Here is a 6939-nt window from a genome sequence, read left to right as displayed (position 1 = left end):
ATATATCAACTCCCCCAGACTTAGATCCTTGTTTGTCCTCAAACAAAATCAAGTACCAAGAACCGAGAGAAAGGTTTGAAAGTGTGGGAACTCGCTTATTCTCAGCAACCATACAATAACCACGAATCTCTGAACCATATAAGCAATTTAGCTAAAACGACACATCCTTACCAAGAACCCCACTGACTGCTGTTCAAAACGGCTTGATACTCTGTATCTCATACCTGCCAAAGTTAAAACCTTCCAGACAAAACTTCTTATATTCAATTAAGAGTAGTGTGAGCTTCTCATCATAGGCATTAGATAGAGTAACGGTCTAGGTATGAAACATGCCTTTTTGTGTTTAAGTGGAGCTAATCAGTGTTTAGGGGTTACCAAATTTTGTAGAGTTACCAAATTTCGTAGAGGATGTAAGATATCGCGCAAAATTGCAAGAGAGGATAGATCCATTGATGTCCACAGCCTCTACTCGTTTTTGCATATTCTTCTTTGGGAACAGTCGCTCTGATCTGCATGGTTCTCATCTCTTTTCTTTATACGCCTTCTAATTTACCAGTGGTGTCTGTCTTTTCTTTTAGAATCTTCTCCTTCTTCATAACGTTATTCTGAAGTACATAAAGCTAATTTTTTTTTTAATAATACATAGGTGATGGTGACGAAGCAGGAGGTAACAATTGTGATACCGGCATGCCACTGGAGTTCTTGACCTCCCATTCATTCTTGTCTCTCTTCTTTTCTTAGTTAGATCATCGGCGGCGAAGCGGCTGCTCCATGTGCTTCCGCCTATTCTTCAGCAAAAACTTCTGTTGCATCAACGAGTAAGAGACTGTGTCGATTCTTTCCTCTCCAGCCCTTTTGTACATATCTGTACATAAGATACTGAATAACAAATGCATGAGGGCGGAACAAAGGCTTTAGGGTTTTAAGGTGGGTACTAGCTAAAGATGAGCTAGCCACTCAGGATCAGTAAGATGGATAAAAAGAATAAGAATTCCTGAGTGTTGATCACGTTAAACCCTATTCTAACTCCTATAACAAGAAGAATTGCAGTCAAGATTAAGTTCAAGTTGGATGGAGTTAAGTCTTTCCAGAGTAACCTCGACAAGCTGAAAGCTTTTGGAGAACAAGATGATGTAATGTCAAGGTGTTTTGGATCCACATGTGCGTCTGTCGCTTCTGCTAAGGTCACTGAATAAGATGAATTAGAGCACGAGGGTGGTTAATACACATCATAGAATAAGGTCATGATTCCCACAGAGTTTGGACTGACTCAATCTTAACAAACTGACTCGATAAAGACATCAAAGCGGACTGACTCTAAACACAAAACTAAAGGTAAAAAAATAGTAGCAGATAATCGCCTCCCTAGACTTACTTCTCACCATCCCTGGTGAGAAAATAATTTGAGGAAAGGCCAAAATAATAAACAAGTGCAGGAAACATAAACAAAAATATAATGGTTCAAACGGATATAACAATGGAGATAGAACTAGGAGACTGCCTAGTCAGTATCATCGCTCTCGGACTGGCCCGCGGAACGCCTGTTCCTTTTACGTGGAGTAGCCCATGGAGTCTCTTCGCCACCCCTTGCAGTTCCTGCTGGCTCCTTCCTTGGACGATGACTGCGTGGTGTAGGCTAGTCTTTACGAGGTTCAGCTGTGCTCGGAGCTCCCATGCATCCTCCAGTGATCGCCTTCAGTATCCTCTTCATGAGGCTGTTGTTCTTACGCTGAGAATCTACCATCCATCATCGGTAGGTGGCATCATCTGCATTGTCATCAAGGGAACCCAGGTCATATGCATTGTTGCCTCCATCTGTGCGGACAAACTTAACATCATCCATAGTATCGTCACGGTAAGATGACTTTGGGTTGGCCCAGAGATACTGAGAATCAGGGACGAAACAGATGTTGGTCACGTCACTTAGCGAGGTGATGTTCGGTTGAGGCAGCTTGCAATAGAGGTTTCTCTCGTCCTGACTGAGGAAGCTGTACGTGTTTTCGTCGCGGAGAATCTGGCAGTTGATCAGGTAAGGGATATCAATGAACGCCGCTGTCTCGTTACACTGATAGACGCTGAGATTAAGCTCTAAGTGGCGGAAGAGAGGAGTAAGCAAACTCCCAGAACGGTCTTTCTTCAAAGAACCTTTGACCACTCTGGCTTTCTTGTCCACAAACATCTGAGCAAGCACACAACCAGGACTAGTTGTCATCGGCGCAGTCGGAATCCCAATGTCGTAGGATTTGAGCTCGTCCTCAACACCGGCACATAGCATCTGCAACTCTCCACGTGTCACCTTTGACGTCTGGTCCTTTGTGAAGAGCAGATTGCTCATGACCTTAGCAGCAATGCGCATAACAGGGTTACAAATGTGAGACTGACTGGCTGATCAGGATTTGAAATCCCCTGAAGCGATGAATTTCCATAATGCTTGCTCTGGAACAAACTTCCTTGGAAAGGACGTCTGAGTGTATTCCTCGGACATCTCGTAGACCTCTGTCAGCGCTTCCAAGGTAATGGAGTGCTTAACACCGCTTGCAAAGAAAGTGAAGTAGGCTTCCTCAAAGATCGGGAAACCGGGCCTTTTGAAAGTGAACTCCGCGGTGGCTAGGACTTGCCTCACCAGATCAGGGTATAACGGGTGAGTTATGTGACAAAGATCAGCTATTCCCAGCACATGGAGAACCGCATGTAAATCCTCATGGAGGCCTAGGTCACTCAAAGCCCCGGCATCGACGAAACGGGTGGGGAGGATGTTGGTGTTGAGCAGAGTGTTGTAGTGGCGTGAGGCTTCCTTATCCCATCTTGTCTCCAAGGACTTTGGGATGTTCGGATCTGTGATAGAGATCTCGGTTCCGTCTTCTCGTGGCCATGGGTAGGTTGGGGGAACAGTGTAATCCTCCGGTTCACCCCGAGCGTATGGTGGCTTGATCCTGGATGCTGCCTTGGTTCGCTTGGGAGCCATCTGCAAAACAAAACCAAAGGAGAAGTTCTTTGTACCGTTCGATTGGGTTTGAATGGAAAAAGTTGGAAGCTTTTACGATTTTAGTAGCTCTTTCCAAACTATTCCATAACCCAATGTAGAGATAACAAGCGATTGACAATGGCAAACCAGGGACAATCACTTTAGAAGATTATATACTATTATTTAACTCGCCAATCAAATATCGATTCAATAGATCCCAAAATCGTATCTATAAATCGATGCATGTGTAATTTAAGAACATTGGCCCAAAGGTGATGACTTTCCATCTAACCTAATATATTTAACCATTCTCATCTCAACTTCTATTAACCATCCTAGCAGCAGAAGGAGAGGTCGATTTTGATTGTGATAATTTCTAGAATCGATGTATTCAAGCGCAAAGAAGAGAAGATAAAGAGATTTTTAGGCCGAGAATCACAGTGTGATTTTTGCCTCTTACTGTTCGATTGGTGATGGTAGAGTCTTGCAAATTAGCCAAATTGTTCGAAATCCAAGAAAATAGAAACCAAAATACTCAATAGAAGTTGAAGAAGTTGAAAGAGTTTAAGGTTTTTAAAGGAGAGGGGTTGTAGGGGAAGGAGGAAGCGAGTTTTGTGGAAGTGGGAAAGAGATGGGAAAAATTCCCTTTTTATAGGCCCACTTCGTGCCCCACTTCCTATTTCCTAGGGTTTTCCTCTAGTTTACAAAATTAATTCAAATCTAATTAAAACTCTTCTTTTTTTTTGGTCCCGAGAGACTTACCTTCGCGGAGCGGCTGCTCTGAAAAATCGGAGACTGTTCCGGTTTTTAGTAACTCAGAGTTTTTGATTTTTATCCTGCAAAAAGTAAAAAGAAACACAAAAACGAAATCTAGAAGAAATATTTACACTCACCAGTGGGGTGACTCCCACCAAGCGCTTGGTTTAAGTCACTAGCTTGACTTGGTTTGCCTATTAGGCTAAGGGAGGATAGCTTAGGGGAATTTCTTCACCCTCTAGGTTTGTTGTCTCAGCAAGGTATGGCTTTATGTGTTGGCCATTGACAACAATTTCTTCCCCTTTCGTGTTCAGCAACACAACAGCTCCGTGGGGGTGGACCTCTTTAATGGTGAATGGTCCGGACCACCTAGATCGCATCTTTCCAGGGAACAATTGTAGCCTTGAGTTGAACAAGAGCACCTGATCCTTAGGTTGAAAGTTGCGGTTGATGATCCTCTTGTCATGGTAAGCCTTAGTTCGCTCCTTGTAGATTTTAGAGCTTTCATAGGCGAGATGCCTAATTTCCTCCAATTCGTGAATCTGCATGGATCGTCTCTCTGCTGCTGGTTTGATGTCAAAGTTGAGTAGTTTCACAGCCCAAGCCGCCTTATACTCCAACTCAACCGGTAGGTGACAAGCTTAACCATACACCAGATTGTAAGGAGTGGTCCCGATTGGTGTTTTGTAAGCTGTTGTGTAAGCCCAGAGAGAGTTGTCTAGCTTGAGCGACCAATCCTTGCGACTTGTGTTAACTGTTTTTTGCATGATGCTCTTGATCACTCTGTTTGAAATTTCTACTTGCCCACTAGTTTGAGGGTGATATGGTGTGGCTACCTTGTGTTGTACGCCCTTCTTCTTCAATAGACCTGCAAAGATCTTGTTGATGAAATGACTACCCCCATCGCTGATGACCACGCGTGGTACCCCAAATCTTGGGAAGATTATGGTTTTGAACATCTTAATGACCACCCTTGCATCGTTTGTGGGACTGGAAATCGCTTGCACCCACTTAGAAACGTAGTCAACTGCTACCAAGATGTACTCATTCTTGAAGGATGGTGGGAATGGTCCCATGAAGTCGATTCCCCAACAATCGAATACTTCAACCTCCAAGATGTTGTTCTGAAGCATCTCATTCCGTTTACTGATATTCCCTTGTCGCTAGCATGAGTCGCATCTAGAGATGTAGGAATGGGCGTCTTGAAACATTTTTGGCCACCAAAAACCGGCTTGAAGGATCTTAGACACGGTTTTCAAGGTCGCAATGTGTCCTGCATAAGAGGAACCATGACAGTGATAGAGGATTCCTGGAATCTCAGATTCTGTTACACATCGTCGGAATACTCCGTCCTTGCAGCTACGGTACAGATAGGGTTCATCCCAATAGTAATGTCTTGCACCTCTCAAAATTTCTGTTTATCATTGCTGGAGAATTTGACAGGTTCTTTCTCAGCAGCCAGATAGTTGGCGATCTCAGCAAACCATGGAAGGTTGGGATGTTGCTTTTTGATCGCACAGACAAGGGGTTCCAGAACGCTGGAGCAAACTGGACAGAGCGGTTGTTCTGTGACGCTTCCCAGACTGATCGAGTAGACATGCTCGACTGGAAGGCTGTCATCAAGTGCTCTATTTTCATCTATTTTCATTCTGGAGAGGTGATCTGCAACGCTATTGTCAATGCCCTTTTTATCTTTGATTTCTAGGTCAAATTCTTTGAGTAATAAGATCCATCGGAGTAGCCTTGGTTTTGCATCCTTCTTCGTCAGCAAATACCTCAATGCGGCACGATCTGTGTGCACTATCACCTAATATCCCACTAAGTAGGATCTGAACTTTTCAAAGGCATAGACAATTGCTAGAAGTTCCTTTTCTGTAGTTGCATAGCGACACTGAGCTTCATCTAATGTCATGCTCGCATAATAGATTACGTGAAGCTTCATGTCTTTTCGTTGTCCTAGCACAGCTCCAACTGCAAAGTCGCTTGTGTCTGTCATGATCTCAAATGGGAGCTCCCAGTTTGGTGGGTGCACGATGGGTGCGCTGACTAGAGCTCCTTTGATCGTGTGGAGGGCTGACAAACAATCGCTGTCGAACTCAAATCTTGTCTCTTTGCAGAGCAGGCGAGTGAGTGGTCTTGCGATTTTGGAAAAGTCCTTGATGAATCTTCTGTAAAAGCCAGCATGTCCTAGGAAACTCCTGATTCCTTTGACAGAGTTTGGAGGTTGTAAGCTCATCATCACTTCTATCTTTGCCTTGTCCACTTCGATCCCCTTTTCGGAGATTTTGTGACCGAGAACGATCCCATCTCGCACCATGAAGTGACACTTCTCCAAACGAGATGCTTTTCCTTGCAGCGCTGAAGGACCCTGCATAAGTTTAACAAACACACAGAAAAGGAGTTCTCATATACGCTAAAATCGTCCATGAAAACTTCCATTATATCCTCAATTAGGTCAGTGAAAATAGACATCATGCAACGCTGGAATGTCGCGGGAGCGTTGCACAAACCAAACGGCATTCTCCTGTAGGCAAAGGTGCTGTAAGGACATGTGAAGGTCGTCTTCTCCTGATTGTCTGGGTGAATGGAAATCTGAAAGAAACCTGAATAATCATCTAAGAAGCAGTAATATGGGTGGTTAGCCAATCTCTCAAGCATTTGATCAATAAATGGGAGCGGGAAGTGATCCTTTCGTGTAGCCGTATTTAACTTTCGAAAATCAATACACATACAGTGACCGGTTACTATTCTAGTGGGTATCAATTCATTCTTTTCATTAGCAACCACAGTGATCCCCCCTTTCTTAGGAACTACATGAACATGACTAACCCACTTACTATCAAAAATATCATAAATTACACTAGCTTCTAGAAGTTTCATTATCTCTTTCTTAACAATATCTTTCAGATTTGGGTTTAACCGCCTCTGATGTTCTACAGAAGTCATCGATTCATCTTCTAGGTGTATTCTATGCATGCATAAATCAGGTGAAATACCGGGAATATCAGCTAACGAATATCCTATTGCCTTGCAGTATTTTCTCAATTCACACAATAGTTTAGCAGTTTCCACATTTTTAAGCTCAGAGTTCACGATAACAAGGTATGTTGAATTAGGTCCAAGAAACGCATACCTGAGTCCCGCTGGAAGAGACTTTAATTCTATCTTTGGAGCCTTGAGTTCGCTCCACGAATCATCGAGCTGGGTGGTTGGTTTGG

This window comes from Brassica oleracea, chromosome C4, assembly GCF_000695525.1.
Source record: "Brassica oleracea var. oleracea cultivar TO1000 chromosome C4, BOL, whole genome shotgun sequence".
NCBI classification, from domain to species: domain Eukaryota; kingdom Viridiplantae; phylum Streptophyta; class Magnoliopsida; order Brassicales; family Brassicaceae; genus Brassica; species Brassica oleracea.
The sequence above is the reverse complement of the archived record's forward strand: the minus strand, read 5'-3'. Positions refer to the sequence as shown.